This window comes from Peromyscus maniculatus, chromosome 10 (assembly GCF_049852395.1).
Source record: "Peromyscus maniculatus bairdii isolate BWxNUB_F1_BW_parent chromosome 10, HU_Pman_BW_mat_3.1, whole genome shotgun sequence".
Lineage (NCBI taxonomy): Eukaryota > Metazoa > Chordata > Mammalia > Rodentia > Cricetidae > Peromyscus > Peromyscus maniculatus.
The window spans coordinates 40,170,183-40,187,829 of record NC_134861.1 but is presented as its reverse complement, the minus strand read 5'-3'; the positions used below and the strand labels follow the sequence as shown (position 1 = coordinate 40,187,829).

The 17,647-nt window shown below is 41.7% G+C and overlaps 1 protein-coding gene across 3 annotated transcripts in view; it reads right to left on the bottom strand.

Moving 5' to 3' along the window:
* The window catches only part of C1qtnf7 (C1q and TNF related 7), a 103,109-nt gene that overhangs the window by 60,749 nt on the left and 24,713 nt on the right, over nt 1-17,647 (bottom strand). The window contains exon 1 of one of the 3 annotated variants that reach the window (XM_076546229.1): nt 6,610-7,905. The exons of the other annotated variants lie outside the window; for them this stretch is intronic. The gene's annotated coding sequence lies outside the window, so the exon portion shown is untranslated. Of the gene's footprint in view, nt 1-6,609; nt 7,906-17,647 lie in introns of those variants that run through there. 3 annotated transcript variants of the gene reach the window in all.

Here is a 17,647-nt window from a genome sequence, read left to right as displayed (position 1 = left end):
ATGGAGGTCCAGAAGTGCCCCAGAGCTAGTGAGCTGGGATTAAGACCTTGATCTGACACCCTAGACCTTCCAATTTCATCTACTCCAGGTAAAATTCTGACACTGTCTGTCATTATTGCTTATCCTACTTATCCTAAAACCATCTGCAAACTTGGAAGAATTGTTAAATGTTCAAATAGACACAGAAAGTAAATATTGACATAATGTCCCATTTTTGTGTCAAATTCTAAATTTACTATTTTCAGAAGTAGGAATTTATAACATATTTTAATAAATACTCATTCAAAGCCTATTTCACTTGCTTTTACTTTTTCTTTTCTATCAAAGACTGTAATGCAAAACATTCAGACTTCCAAAGAGGGCACCAGATCTCATTACAAATGGTTGTGAGCTACCATGTGGTTACTAGGAATTGAACTCAGGACCTCTGGGAAAGCAGCCAATGCTCTTAACCTCTGAGTCATCTCAGTTTCTTATCTCAAATTATAAGGCACAGGTAGACAAAGAATTAACTTTTACTTTCCTGAATGGAATGTGAACTCAATACTGGAGGCAAAACAACTCCATTACCACTGCGAAAATGAGAGCCATGCGATGACATTGAGGGGCAAGAGCTTTCAAGGGGAGTGGTTTCCCTATGGCATCCTGAGCAGCCGCACCTTGGACCACCTTATTGTTATATGAGGTGAGATAAAGCCCGTAATTGCTAAAGGAACTGGGTTTATGATACTCACAGGCAAATATAATGCTAACATATCCCTGTAATACAATTTTAAGAGAATTCCAGTTTTCTAACATAGTACTATGTTCATGCCAGGTTTTGTCTGGATTTGTGTCTCCAAAATATCAGAAATTAAACAAAAGAGTTCTCAAAATGGTGCTTATTTTGTTGGGCACAGAATAGGCCAGAGTGGGGTCCTCTTCCTGATTGTGGGATGACAGTCCACAGAGTCGTTGTCCAAGAGACTATCATCCTTCCAGACAATCTGGAATAGAGTGAGTATGAGTGAGGGGGCAATGGACTCCATGTGACCCACCATTTTGCTTTGCATGGATACAGATGTGACCTTTGGAGAGTGAGAAAAGACCCGGAGGGATTACTTTGTCTATGTTTTTACCTTGGGGAAGGACCACACTGAAGTCATAGCAGACATATATGATAACCAATGTGGTTTTAATAGACCTCCAAAGAAGACACTTCCGCAGTCTCTTCCCTCAGGAGACCATATCAACACTGAAAACCTTGCAGTAAATTCTTGGTTTACTTAAATAGACACATAATTCATGCGGGAAAGAAAGCACCCTCTTTGTCTGAGGCAGAGTGAAATTAGTGGGCTAGGAAGAGTGAAAGACTTATGTTAAGCTGGAGTTCTGTTTCTCACCAGCTCACACTAGTTGGTTAACTTTCCTGACTCCGTTCAAATAAGCTTCATAGTGCAATAGCTGCATCCCATCCCCCTAAAGTCGTAGGAAAAAGCTAATTATAGGATAAACTGCTGGAGATATTTGTAAAAGGCGTGCTTCATAGCAGTACCAAGTCCTCTCTCCCACCCCACAGCAGCTCACCATTCATCTCACGCCGAAACTGCCAAAATGTCCCACTTGTACGGTTTCCTGGACTGTGGGCCAGTGAACTCCAACCCCTTAATCCCATCCTCTTTTCCCATTCTTTGCTGCCCTTGAATCTTAGCTTTGAAACTTGTTTCTACAACAAAAATTTGAAATATGTTTTGCAGTTTGGGAAGATGGCAGTTGTTATAAAGTAAGCCAAATTAGAAAACAAAATCGGCCCTTGCAAACCAACCCACCCGTGCATCTGTTCTCATCTGGGCTAGGGATCCACAATTCACATTTATAGCCTGGAAACAAAGGCAAAATGCAGCAATGAGACAATTGTCTGGATCCTCACAGCTAAGAATACCCTGGCTGCAATTGTTTGGGTAATTAAGAGACAAAGACTCCTCAGGGACATGTTCTCTGCATGGGGACCTTCTCTTCAGGTAGGTGCTATCTCAGCTCTGTGAGGAAATATGCCAGAACAGTTGTTTGGAAGAGCTGTACACATGACTCTTGGCCGGTAGAAGTGGATTGGCTGACTGCTCTCAATGCTGCATGTTGGCTCCATTAACATAGATACAATTTCAGACTTGATGCCACACAGGGAGTCAGCACAGAGCCACACAATTCACCCCATTCCAAAGTCTGCCATGTCCTGGCTTTGTCTTCTCTAACAACTTAATCCCTAGAAATGGTGATGATTAAAGCTTTTGAAAGAGAAATGATTATTTAGTCTTCATTTAGGACCTCCTAATGTAGCTCTGATGAGGAAGAAGATTATTTAAAAACCCAGAAAATAGAATAAGGAAGCAAATGACTACTGTGGGATACTGGCTCAGGGGCTTTTTTCCTTCTTTTCACATCCATGCTCCTAGCATGATACTAAGAAAGAACAAGTAAACTCCAAAACAGGGCTCCAAGGCTATAAGAAAACCCTGTGGATCTATCATAGCTCTGAGGCTCACGGGTGATGCATAAATCAGGTCTAACAGGGGTGTTTCACTGGAGCTGGAGAGATAGTTTAGATAGAGGGAGGACCCATGTAAAATTTCCTAGCATGGAGGTGCACACTTGAAAGCCAACTCTGGTGGTACAGATACAGGTATATTCCTGGGGCTCACTGGCTAGCCAGCCTAGAATGTACAACAAGTTCCAGGCTAAGGGAACACTCCATCGTCATCATCGTCGTCATCATCATTATCATCATCATCATTATCATAATAATAATAAAAGGTGGACAGAGGCTGTGGAACTCCTGAGATGGTCTTTTACCCTTTAGGCATGTACATATGTGTACCTATATACACATGAATATACACATGATAATCAATAGTTTTGAAAGGGTTTCAGTGACTTTGCTATCATGTGGTTAGTCTACACTCACTCCTGGATTTAGTTCTGTGTGTTTCCTTATGACCCAAAACTGGGCTAAATGCCTCTTCATCAGCAATGAGTCCCCGAGCACCTTAGCCAGGATGGCACCTGCTCTTCCCTCTGTCCGTTAACTTATGTTGTTCTTCATAGTCTGTGAAAGAACGTTTGGGTTTGTGATTCTTCTGTCTGCCGTTTCCTCTAAAAGCACAGAGTCCATGAGAGCAGGCACTCAGTTCTTGTTCCCTGTTATGTCTAGAGTAATGATTGGCAAACATTGGGTGTTCAGTAAATGCGTATGAATCAAGTAGGATCAAGGTTGAAGCATCGAGGGGGTCTTGTTATGCACATATCATGTGGAATGCTGGGATGAGCTGTTTATGTCTGTTACACAAACTTAAGAGCTACGTGATATGCTTGGGGTCTTGAAGTTGAAAAGTGATAAAGAGGGAATTATTTCCTTTTGACCCCTGACATTGTTCCATGGTTCCTGTTCCCCTCTGCCTCCATGACCCCTTTCTCAGGGCTGAAGTTCCCAGCTTCTGAGCATGTATTTGGCCTTGCTTCTTTTTGGTGTTCATAGGCTTGTCAGCAGTCAGCAGAGGTAACAACTCCAGTACATTTTACTCAGCACATTAGATAGATAACACTTTCTAATGAAATCTCTCACAATATAGATACCATATGAGTCTTTTCATTTGTTGATAAAATCTATTAACTGATTTTTTAAAAAAAATTGTTTTAATTTATATGCATGCGTGTTTTGCCTGCATGTATGACTGGCAGCCTGTGCATGTAGAGCCTGCAGAATCTAGAAGAAGGAAGGCCTTAGGTCCCCTGGAACTGCAGTTAAAGACAGTTGTGAGTAGCTATGTCAGTGGTGGGAATGAACAGGGTCCTATGGAAGAGCAACCAGTGCTCTTAACCATGGAGCCTTTTCTCTAGCCCCTTAAATGATTGTTTAAAATTGCACTGATAATTTGTAATAAAAAAAAGTTCAGTGGAAGCGTTCTTCTGCTCTGCTGCTTGCTGAAGTCTGAGGCAGCAAATGTAACTGGTGGCTTAAGTTCAGGTGGTCACAGGGATTAGAAGGTGACACCCACCAAAAGAGGAGGAACTCACCGGACATAACCGAGACAGAAAGTCACCCTGATTTACTATTGCCTCTGACCACAGGACATGACACAAATTGTGTGAGCCGAGAATGGTCAGTTTCTTGTTCTGAACAGAACTCTGCTTTCTACAGATAAAGGTCACACTAAATACACAGGGATACACAATCTTTGCCTCTCCCCACCCTGCCCCCACCAACTGCAGTAATGACTGAGCATGGCGACGGGCGAACTCTGATGTACACCTGAACTGTCTGGAGGATTTGCTAGGAGGGAATCGTGGGCACCTGGGTTTGCAAATGAAGCACTGTGCCGAGAATGGTTATAACCTCGTTGATAGTGACTGTGAGCAGCCACAGCGGGCTCCATCTTTCCTGTTGAGACACAGTCATGACCCCTGAACAGCTTGGCAAGGGCAGGAAAGAACGTGGAGTCGATGAAAGCACACAGGATGTAGAATTAGAAAACCTATTTGGATCCTGTCCTTGTTAACATGGAGCCGTGTAGTGTTGGGTGAGTTTCTTCATGTTTTTGAGCTTCAGGATGTTTGCATGCAGTCAAGGTCAATAGTGTTTTCCCAGAAGGCCACATCGAGAACTCCTCAGGGAAGGCACATGAAGGAATGCCAGCAACCAAAGGAAGAGAAAGTAGAATTTTTGCAATAATGAGAGCAGATAATTTTCTTTCTAGTCCCCGTGGCTAGCTGCTCATGGGACCCTGGCTAGCCACCTCACTAGCTTTAGTCGTCTCATATATAAATAAGAAGAAAAAAAAAGAACCTGTAATATGAACTCTGATCCTTCCTTGAATGCTGCTGCTACATTATAGGGAAGGAACTGAGGTGCAGAGGCATTGTGTAAACACACTCACACAGAAGTCAGTTTGTTTTATGCCCCGGCCCTTCCAGCTTCAGATCCTGTATCCTGGCAGCTGTCTACCTCCTCCACAGAGCAGGTGAAATATGTCCAGGTAATGGACCAAAATACCCTAAATGCCCAGTAATAGTCCCCCTTACATCATCTCCTTTCACACACTGACTTCGTTCTCCTCTGTCTTATGATACAGTACAGCGCACATGTCAAACGGTAAGCCTCCAGCATCTTTAGTCTGTGAAATGAAAACCAGCTTGTGCTGTGTTATGACCGCAAACACGCTTGTCTCAGCAGGGTTGATATGTGTTGTGCCTTTCCTTCAGTGCAGTGGGCAGACGACATCTACTTAGGTGAAGATGAAAGGTTAGAGGTCACCCCAAGTTCAAAGTCCATGTGGTTTTTGCACATGAACTGGACTGCTAGGAATTTTGACAACTTGTAGAATCTTATTAACATTTCTAGTCTTTTAAGTGTGTGCTGACAATTGCTGATTTACTAAGAATGGGACCACTGTCGTCATCATCATCATCATCATCATCATCATTGAATCCCATCACGTGAACCCAAGAAAGACAGATTTTATCAGCTAGCATTAAGAGGGCTTATTCTTGTTAATTTGGGGACATTCCAGGGAATCTGGAGTACACACTTTAGGCAAGGGTGTGGGACCTTACTAATTTAAATGAAAACACATTGGGAGATACAATCTGGTAATGGGGTAGGCAGTGAGATCTTGGGATATAAGTCCCATATAACCATCAAACCACTAAGAGGACCCTAAAAAAAGGACACTGGATTCTTGAAGAAGCTGTATAAACTTATGGCAGAAAATTTGCTTAAAAAAAAAAAAGATTTCCTTGAAGTTTGTTATGTTCTTTCCATGATTCCAAAGTCACAAACCACAATCCAATTTAAAATACTGGTAAAAGCAATGCTTGTTCACATAGCACGTCACTTATGAAAACATACAGTTTCACAAACCACAATCCAATTTAAAATACTGGTAAAAGCAATGCTTGTTCACATAGCACATCATTTATGAAATCATACAGTGTATTCTTAGAATTGCTGTTAACAAGAGTCCATCCTTTACCCTATGCTTATGCTCTTGTCCTGCACTATGCCCACAGCCCCAAGGAGTGGAACATTAGTTTAATCATAAAACAGACCGTATAAATAAATCAGCATTCTTAACAAAAAAGAAATCGAGCGCAGGATCTATCCCACTACAAAGAACTCTATAAGGAGCAGTGTTGGCTTGGAGGTTTTCTTCCTCCTCCACTAAGTGAATCTTAAAGCAAATGGAAGGAAGCACCCTCACCCTGGGTTCAGTGGGAGCAGACTCACAGACAACCCTGCCATTCACAGGGAGGTCAGAGGCTTTTTTGCTCCCACTGTATCTGTACCATGCTCCCGGTGAGAGTACTGATCTGTAGCTGGGAGGAATGTATGTCTGGGGCTTTTCAAAACTAACCCAGGCAAAGCTGAGCCTGACTTTCACTTTCTCTCTTTAGTTTGGCACATGTGTCCCCCAGAAATGTTTTATTGACTAAGGCCCAAGTCAGTAAACACCCCCAAGCATCAGAGAAGCACACAGAGAGTATAAGACAACAGAAGCCAAGAGTCTTCTCCAGGGTGAAAATAGCCTGAAGATGTCTGCATGAATGGGGGGAGAGGGGAGAGGGCTGTTTACTTACAGTGCTTGCAAGAACTTCCAACAGCTGGATGCTTGGAACTCTGCACAGATGTGGACTTTAGCTCAAATCCCCTTCCCTTTTGATAGCAAAAAACACTCACATTGTGTGTGTGTGTGTGTGTGTGGCTTCAGATTGATACTTGCTTTCCTGATTTGTGTTCAAAAGATCTTCAAAGGGTGGTGGATAGAGGGAGCCTGCAAGATTAGGGCGTCCAATGGTGCAGGAATCTACAGAGTGCCTGGCTGTTTAAAGGAACATCATAAACAAAAAAGTAAATATCCTTTTTTTTTATCTGCTGGCTTGCTCCCCGAATCATGTTTAGGAAAGCTGGCTGAGTCTTGATAATATCTAAAGTTCAAGTTGAGCGTCTCACGTTTCATATGTGGGGAATTGAGGCTCTCTGACAGATCTTCTAAGACCGGCTGCTATTGTTTCTTAATTGCTGCTAGAGAGAATAGTTGTGGCAGCCATCAATGTCATCGCCTTCAGTTGGCCGTGGAAAGATGTGAGGGCTGGGGTTTGCAACACTCCACAAGGCTCACACAGCTAGTAGAAGATCTGGAGCTAAGGGCTCTCCTCAGCCCCCATGAGCCTTTGGTACTATGTCCATAATGGGAGGTGGAGGCAAATGTGGAGTTTTGATACCTGTACTTTGGCCTCTAGAAAACACATCACCGGATAAGTATATATTTCAAGAGTTACATCTCTGGCAGCTACAAAATGGGATGGTCATATTAGTGGCCTTTGCATGGGTGTGTAGTTTGGTGATCCTTGAGAAAGTGCTCTATGGAGGACGCAAGCAATTGTACCATGGAATGGAATTCCATCAGCACGACTCCATTTTCTTGCCTCTATTCCCCTTTTCTTTCTCATAATCTTTTTGGAAGAAGGCTCTGAGATGCTTTTTGTGTGAAAAAGTTGAGTTTTAGTCAGAGAATGGGACAAGATGTAGAAAACGTGCTATGCCAGACAAAGAGACATAGCCTGTCTAGACATTTGCTCAGAGAGAATATTGGCTGTGGAAAGAGAAAATTCAAGACTAAGCCACTGCCTGGAATACATACCAGCAAAGGAAAGCCTAAGGGGTCACTTAAATATTCCAACCCAGTTTCCTCACTGGAGATATGATCCCTCATTTTACTGTGGTGAAGACCTTGAGGCGGTGAATAAGTCATGGGGATGGAGTCCACACTAATTAGATTAGTGACCTTATGAAAAGACCTGGAAGGTCCTTTTTACCCTTCTTCTATGTGACTACATAACATTGGACTTCTCTGGAGGCTGCAGGCAATATCTCACAAGCAAAGGCTGGATCCTTACCAGATGCTGAACTGCCTTTTGCTTTGATCTTGGATCTACCAGTCTCCAAATCTGTGAGGAATAAATTGTGCATAAATTACCTGGTCTGTGTCATTTTCTTATAGCTTGACTACTGAATTAAGGCAGTAATCTTTTCCAGCATTGAATATAGAGAAAATCTGGTTAATGGGCCTGGAGCACTTCTGATTCCCACTTCATCCACGGCATTGGTTCACAGCCCTGGGTCCAGGGCTCCTGAGTTCTGTCCTGCCTTCCTTTCTTCTTTCTCTGTTATTCACCCCATTGACTCTCCATGATTGCCACTTTTAGGTTTCTTTAACAGAGTCCAAACTGTCTTTCCATTTCTCTTTATCCTTACAGCAGCCACAGGTGCCAAATAAAGGGAGATCTGCTTTCGCCTTGAAAATGTACACAGCCCAGGTCTAACTCGTATTTAATTATGCCATTGACTTCCATCACCCTTTCATAAACTCATTTTTTAAATGTCATTTCAGTTAAGGCCCACATCTTCTTCTCTTTGGCAAGAACAGTTTTCTAATTAAAGTTTGTCTCAGTGAGCTCAACCTGACACATGAATCTTGGCAGTATTTAACCCAGTCTGTGAGTGAGGCTGGAGAGAGCGAGAACAGAGCTAATACTGAGGACGCTGACTTGTGTCCTTCTCACTCAATCCTTAAAACAACTTTGAGAGGTTGGCGGTGAGTCACAAAGATAGTAAGTGGCAACAACCATCTGTGGCCTGTGATGGCCAGAAGGCTGCTCCATCGATGTGAGGCCTGCCCTCATTCATCCATCCTGCACTTACATATTCTCAGTTCAGACACTCTTTCCCTCATTAATTCCCCGATCAGTCGGCCTGAGAGGAGACAGTTTTTCATAGCACCAGGGGGAGAAAAGGCGCTTGGAGGGCAGCCTTCAGGATTCCTACAGGGTCCCACAGAGCGAAGATGACACAGCTCTAGACACTGCCCAGGTTGCCACCTCCCTGCTTCCTTTCTCACAATTAGCTCAAACTCCGATCTCATGCTTCTTCTTTTGCAGTGCTTTCTTTGATTACTTCCACTCTTATTTTTCATAGTATCTCATCATATCCAATATTTCTCATTCATAACAATTTCCCCTTTTTATAAAACCTTGTAAATGTGCTTCACCATGATTGCAATTGGAAAAGCACATATGCACTTCCAAGATAAATTGCCCAATGTTTGCCTGCCTTACTGCTTGTAAGTTCCCTGAAGGCTGAAGGACACTCCTGCTAAAGGTTTCTCCATCCATTATACTGACACACGAGGATCTATAAGGGGAAAAGGGAAGGTTGAATACAGGCTAGCTAACAAAGAAGATAAACAATAGAAAGGTACTACAGGGTTCACAGCAGCAGTGAGACTAGCAAAAAATATGCCTGTCAGAACAGTCATGGATCCTCTGCATTAAGTTCTTTGTGGACCCCTTAATGGATTCTTCCCATCCTACTTTGCATAGGCTTGCTAGTTTGGCTACCCAAGGATATATTCCTTAGGCTGAAGAGAGGCAACTGAGGACTAGATTTTTAACCTCCTTTTTGGCATTCTGGTCAATCTCTGGACTCCTGGAAGGGCAGTTTAGTTCATCTTCTGCATGATAGGTCTACCTGTTCATTATCACCACTAGTTTCCTTCTAGAAAGAGATGGGGGCAGGACCTGAGGGAATAGGGTGTGAAGAGGTGTGAAGAGGTATGAAGAGGTGTGAACACGTGTATGAGCACGAAAGGAAGTTTTTTTGTTTCTTTGTTTCTTCATTTTTTTTTTAAACAGGGAAAGACATTCTCAGCCCAAGTGATTGTATATACAAGGAGCATGAATTGCAGAATGCTGAGCTAAGAGAACTGAGGAGCACAGCTTTATTTGGTGGGCTTCGGGGAAAATGGATTATAGCAGTGAAAGTGTCACACATATGAAATGTTTTATTAATATCCGATTTTTTAGTGCCTAGATAACCAATGAGAAATCACATATTGAATTGCTTTATAAACTGAAAAACGTCTTTTAAAATATTTTTATTATAAATTCTTTTGGATGAAGATAGCCAGATATTAGACTAAGGAATCATTCTTAGAAATTGAATTACTTTTGTAATTCTGTAATTTTTAATCTGAAAAGTTTGATGAATTTTCTTTTGATCTTTCTTCAAAGCCGCGATCATAAACTCTCAGAACTGTAAGCATCAGTGAACTAGAATACACTTCCAACTCGGTGTTGTCACTCCTGGCTGGTTCCCGCCCTCTCTCCATTTCTTCTCTTCTCTGTCCCCTGTTCCTCTACCCACTCCTCTTTTTCTACTCTCCTTTCTCCTTCCTCCTTCCCCCCTCCTTTTCCTTTTCCTTTTTCCAGGAACTGGCAACCTAGAGCGTCAAAGCAGAATTCCCAGTACCCAGCCACTGAGAGGTTCATGAGGATGCGGGGACAGAAAAAGTGTAGAGGACATTATTTTTCATGGCAGTTGCCAACTCAAGAAAATTCTGTCAGGTCATGTGATATTTGGGGAACTTCAAGGCAGGATCCTTTTTCTGGATCATCTTAGTGTGGATGTCCCGTAACTCTGTGCCTCTGGGTTTACAGCAAAACAACATCATTGTTTTTCCAGTTGCTGTTCCACAGCCCCTTCAATGAAATGTCTTATTTAGAACCAGCTACACACTCCCGAGAAGCTGCAGAAACAACAACACTAAGCGCCAACAAATAAACTAAGCTAACTACCTTGCTGATGACATCTTCTGGTAACAGCAAACCTAGGGAAAGATACGAACATAAGGAGTAATGGGGCTGTCACAACCCGCCTGTACGTTGTGCTCTTCAGTAGAATTTAATGCATACATAAATTCTCTGTTCTTTCAATGTATTTTTAAGGCTTCGATTTCTTGTCTTAAATCCCTTCCTGGAGTGATACTTATTTCTCCAACTGGATGCTAATTGACAGGATTAATGGTTTCTGGGCATATCTCAGAGTTCAAGCCTTTTAGTCATTTTGTTACTTATATCCAATTGTGTTTGTTCATTTTTCTGAAATAAAATATCGCTTATTGATATTTTTTCCATCTCTATTCCTTAATTTTCTTTGTCTGGCATTATCATATTGTATAGAAATGGCCACAGCAGCAGATTTAGCATTCTTTGGGCTTTAGTTGCTCTATACCTGAAGTCGTGTGTGAAGGTTTGAATTTACTTGTCTTCTCCAAAGCCCATGCTGAGCTTCTATAGCTCTTGAAGCAAGGTTGGGAGGCCGAGCCTGTAAGAGGTGGTTATGGCATAAGGAGGGCCCAGTGCTCTTCTTGTCAGAATATATTAGGTACCTTCTTAAGTCTGGCTTCCCCTGACCCAGCCCACTCATCCCTGTGACTTCTGATGCACTACAGGGCAGGCTGGATCTCTAACAAGATGTGGCTATTAGAATTTTAAATCAAAGTGAACTTATTTCTCTTATAAGGGACTTGGTTTTAGGTGTTTTGTTGCAGCAATAGGAAATGAAGAAAGACAATGTCTTAACCAGAGGAGACCAAAAATGCAATTCTATTGCCATCATCCCTAAATACTTATAGTCAACAAGGTCAGAGGCAAAAGTAACAGCTCTAGTTATTGAGTTAGAGAAGGCAAAATTATCAGTAAGTTTATATAATAAAGTTTATGTTTAGTCTAAGCACTGTTTGGGGGATCAAACCTAAAGCTCTATATAAGTACACTATCATGGTCTAATCTAAGAAAATTTAAAAAGCCATTAGAAATAGTACATGTTTGAGAAGAAATAAAGGTGATCTCCCAGTTATTGGGTATAACCCCATCATCCTGACAAAAACTAGGTATACAAACCTGATACACAAAAGTCACCTTCTCGCACAATAACAACACAAAGACTGTTAAACACTAACAAGTAGATCTACAAGTCCAAAATGCTTCTGGTGTCCCTCAAGAGGGACATTAACATTTTCATGTCTGCTTTTCTGTTCGGTTTTGTTTCTATTTTCTCCACTGAGCCTGAATCAACTCAACTCGCATGCAGAAACTCACAAAATCGTCATAAAGACTTGTTTTCCTTCTCATTTTCTGCTCTGAGTCTCTGGCCACAGCAGCACTTTGTCTCTTTCTAATTGGTACACGTTTCCTTTCAGAGTGTCCTGGTTTGTAGAGAGGGAACCATGACGCTAACATATTTTTTTTTTCACATTATTTTCCCCAACACAGTATACGAACTTGAAAACATGTGTTTCTGAAGGTGATCTTGGCCATTCATGATGTGGTTGGCTTTTCGAGAATAAATAGACTCCTCCCTGAAGAACTATGTAAATCTTCCCTATTGCAGCCAGTGGACATAAGAGGAGAATCATGGCCAACACTGGAATGTGCTAACACAGTTCACGGATTCTTTTGGAATAATTTTAATTAATCTTCGCTGTTGTACTAGGATAAAATTTAGGTCACTTTTATAAACTCTGAAGGATATTAAAAGGCAGAAACAAGAGGGAAACCAGGTAATGTGGCATCCTCAATGCCACTTAAGAACACTGGTTTGATTGCGGGTTACATTATATTTCTTCCTAATTAGAGTTCAAAAAGTTTAGGGTCTAAAAACTGGCCCAGACCATCTGGACTCTGATAGGAATGTGCCTCAGTGAGCTTCATTGGCTGATTCAGCTCAGCCTGTGTTTAATTACATGTATAGAACAATGGAGAGTGAATGGATGGTGTAGTGGTAGTGGGTAAGGACAAAAATCATATAAGAGTTGTTGAAAACTATGTCCTGAGGGGGCATTAGAATTTGGAGTTAATTTGCATAAGTCAATGTCATTCACATTATTATTATTTTAAATACTTATTTCTCACTCTGTGTGTGTGTGTGTGTGTGTGTGTGTGTGTGTGTGTGTGTATGCATGTACCATGGAGTGTGTGCACAGATCAAATGATAACTTAATTGAGTTAGTTTTCTCTTTCTGCTGTGTGGGTTCAGGGGATTCGAGCCCAGGTCCTCAGGCTTGGTGGCAAGTGCCTTTATCTGCTGAGCTATCTCACTGGCCCATATTATTCTTAAGATTATAATTTGGAGAGCTATTTTCTCCATTGAGAACAATCCTTCTAAAGATTATAAATTGACTTCTTTCTAATGTTAAGATTTTGATCAAAAAATTTCAAAGATAAGCTTAGCTTCAAAGCTTAGTTTGTGACCAAAAGGCATTTCCTCGTTTACTTCATAAATGATGACTCAAAATAACAAGGTCCTGAGTCTCAACATTTTTCTTTATTGATAATTTGTTTCTCTGTCAACAGTAAAACCAAGACTCCAATAACAATCTTGTCTCAAGCCACTTCTAGTTCTCAGTCTCCCTATCCCAAACCATCACTATTCTCTTTCTTTCCTTGTTTTTCATCTTCATCTCCAACATCCTAAGTGCACCATGTCAGCATCCCCAGCCACTGCACATGCGTGTCTTGACTTAATCAACAATTAGCTTCCACTTACTTTTCAGATTATTCAGGATTCCTGTGTTTACTGAGTCCTGGCTTGTTTTACAAACAACTCATAACAGCTACTTTGGAGGATCTAAACAAATTCAAATCACATGTTGTTTGAAAGGTAAATATGACACTAAAAAGAAAACACAAGAAATGATTTGCTCAGGGCTGAGAGGTTCTCCAGAGCATGGAGTTCATTGATAAAAACCAGGGAACTCTTAGGCAAATTAGGCAACGTTGATTATTTGATCTCTGAGTCAAACAGTAAATATAATTTGTATGCTGTTTCCTCTGAGCTTTGTGCAGAAATCTCTGTAATGTGAGCCCATGTTTCATGAGGCAGGACCTCCATGGTGCTGTCCTAACTGAAGTGAATATATTTTTTCTGCCTGTATGGGACCTCCTTTTCTGTGTGGCTCAAAGAAGGCTGCCTTACACAGCACCTTTTGCTCCTACAGCCTCACCCACCATGAGCAGGTCGAACAGGTTGAGTCATGGAGAACACATGTGATACATCTGGCAACAAAGGTCAGTGGCATGCATGACTCAAGAAAGACAGCCTTGGAAACATATGTCCTTTCAGTCATTGGCCATCTTCTCCACAATGTGAAGTCCACAGACATAGAGGAAGGAGGAGACAACACACAGACACACAGAGGCACACATGCATACACACAGAAGCACATAAAGACACATAGAGGCACATATAGACACATAGAGGCACACATGCGCACATGTATACACAGATATTCATATAGAAGCACATACAGACACAAAGAGGCACACATGCACACACACACAGGCACACACACATGTGCATATACACAGAGGCACACACAGAGGCACATACACACAGAGAAACACACATGAGGCAGGGGCAGGGGTGGGAGGGCAGAGGGAGACCTTGCCATTCCTGAAGCTAAGACTATCTAACTGCGTGAAATAAGACATTCCCATTTTTTTTTTTTTTTTTTTTTTTTTTTTTTGGTAAGCTACTCTGCGTCAGGTACTGGTCAGGTGCAACCCAAAGAGTTGGAACTAATAGAAAGACATGAGTTATTTTCCCCTGGATTCAATCCAGTGAGAGATATGCATCATGTTAAATCACCAACATCCAACTTCCTCTAAGTATAGATTTGCATTTTGCTCAATGGAAGTGTTATTATTTCCCTTTTACACACAGAGAAAGAACCAGGGCAGTAAGTAATGGGTCCACACTTACACATTTATTACATGAAAGACCTGGGGACCAAATCCAACTTTTAGTTCTAGGCTTGTAAATAAATTTCTAATGTTTATACTGTTGAAAAAAATCTCTTGAGATATCCTAGTTAGCATTAGATTTTGACATACATCCCATGGGCATAGGTGATGCCAGACACCTGCTGTTTGCTTCCCAAACCCCCATTTCCTGGGCTGCTTCATAGAAGGGAGACAGACATGTCCGTGCAAAGATAGAATGTGATATCCTGCTCTGCTGTGGATTTACATTTTTTTTTCCAGTGAGGAAGCTTGAGGCAATGCTGTCACGTTGCCAAACTCACTGTGGTGTTCACTGACAATCAGGAGCAGCCGCACAAAGGAGGGGTTCTTCACCAGTCCTCTTGGCAGTACAGAGACACTTTAACCATTCCACATAACTCCAACATACCATATTTACAACACCCTGGGCCAGTGAGATAAGCATTCTGGGAGTTTTCTTTTATCACATCATCCCATATACTTGGCTACTGATGCACCTGAAAGATGCTTGCCTGGGAAGTATTTCTGTTCTGTGGTGGTATTTTCCCCATGCTATAAAAGTCAGATTTCGATTCTGGGAAGTTTGTGGGTCATTCTTTCCCAGGGTATTTTTATGTGAGGTTATTATAATTCAGGAGGGCTTGTTAATTTTAATTAAAACTAGAAAGATAACCTATCTTGTTATAGTGCAGATAATATTGTGTAATAATTGCCTTTGAATCAGGCTTAGTGTCATAGGCCTATAACTTTAGTCACTCAAAAAAGTGAGGCAGGAGGATCACACTTCAAGGCCAGCCTGGACTACTTAGTGAGACCCAGTCTCAAAATAAATAGTGAAAGGGGGGCTAGGGATATAGATCAGTAGTAGATCTCTTGCCTAGCATGTGTGAGGCCCTGGGTTAAATCTCTAGTATTACACACACACACACACACACACACACACACACACACACACACACACACACACTAGTCCAAAAGTTCTAGAATCAACCAAAAGAGACAACCTAGGAGGCAAGAGAGATTTGCCTGCCTCAACACATTGTGCTTGTGTGGTTTAGGAGATTTGGACAACAGCAGCCATACCTAGATCACAACAGATTATTTACTTGGAGAATATATGTGGTCATTTCAGCATGACATCCCTAATTTCAATTAAGAGAGAGATAAAAGAGGAAAGAACATTTGTAGCCATTTTTTGAGTGTCTGTGCTGGGCCAGTCACTCATTGTCTAGTGAAAAAGTCCACAGAGCAATCTTCTAAGAAAAGTACATCTTCCTTTACATTTAACATTTCATGGAATTTCACTTTCTGGATGCTTAATGAAAGGGGAGTGGTCTTTCTTTTTGGTACTGTTTTGATTTGTACCTATCACATTGCAGACCTTCAGGGAATGGCAGTTTCCCATATGTTGCTCAATGCCTATTTCCTCCTTCTTTCTTACTACAGAGATCTTCTTTAGGGAGGCAGTAAAATCAGCTCACACACATTCTCCCAGACTCCAGTGGAGGCCATGGGATCCACTCACTAGGGAGAATGGTGCATGAGCAGAGGCTGATGGATGAGGTTGCTGGAAAAGAGACAAGACTAAGTCTATAGTGCCTGCTCAGATTTGATTATTTGTAGTTTGTCACTGGTCCAAAATAAAGTCATGACATTGAAGTAACAGAAAGCTGCTACCAAGAAAGAAGTGCAGGAAGGTAGAGGTTTGTGTCCCTTCCCCTACAATTCATGTGTTGTAACCCTAGCCTTCATTTGATGGCTGAGGATAGGACTTTGGGAGGTAAATGAGTCAGGAGGATGGTGCCCTCATGACAGAAGTTAGTGCCCTTTATAAGAAGAAACCTGAGAGCAATGATCTCTCCCTCTTTGCCAGGAGAGAGCATTTCAAGCATGAAGGATAGGCGTGGCCAACACTGTATATGAGATCTGCCTATTCGTAGGTCATTAACTACTAAGTCTTAATAGCTGATAATTAAATATTTGTTAAGTCACCCAGTCAATGGTATCCTGCTATAGGAGGTCAAACTAAGTCAGACACCATTGTACCAACACTTGACTACATAGCCACACATGGCTTTTTAAGAGAGAAAACTATTAGACCAGGCCAAAGAGGTTGGTTTCTTTTGCCCAAAGTCAGACACTCCCTCACTGACACATCCCTCCTTCACATTTTCATCCTAGACTCAATAAGGAATACTTTCAGAGCTGAGTATAATACTTTGCTGTTTGTTGCAAAGGATTTGGCTTCTTTGTGAACAAATTCTCTGGAATGGTTCATTTTTCTTTGTAGATGAGGCATCATTTGGCTACAGTGTAGCAAAATTCTGCTCCAACAAAATACCAATTAAACATGGTCCCCTCTCTGCTGTACATAGTCACAGCTCGCAGAGACAGCTTCACCTGGCTGAAGGACTAGCCTGCACCCGGGCTTTATCTCACCAACCATGGGAACATTAGACAAAACAGGAAAATCAGAGCTTCAAATAAACAAAGAACAAACAAAGAAGAGGTAGAGCCAAGAGTTCCTGGGACAGTTTCAAGCTTTGCAGTTGCCAGTCCTGTCACTTGACCAGTGAAGTTTAGTAGGAAACTAGAAAACACACACACACACACACACACACACACACACACACACACACACACACACACACACTTCCAGGTTTCAATTTCTCCTAAATTTCTTTCTGGCTAGTGATTTGAGACAAGGATTCTCATCTTCCAAGGTTTCAGCTTTCTACCTTGTAACATGGTAAGATGATGATGATTGATGATGATGGTGGTGGTGATGATGATGGTGATGATGGTGGTGGTGATGATGGTGGTGATGATGATGGTGGTGGTGGTGATGATGATGGTGATGATGATGGTGGTGGTGATGATGATGGCAGTAACACCTCCTCACACAGAGCTGGTGGGAGGAGTAATCAAGGTGTTGCATGTGAAAGTGATCTGCAAACCTAAAATTGTGCACACTTTTGTGGTTATTCAGAGGCAA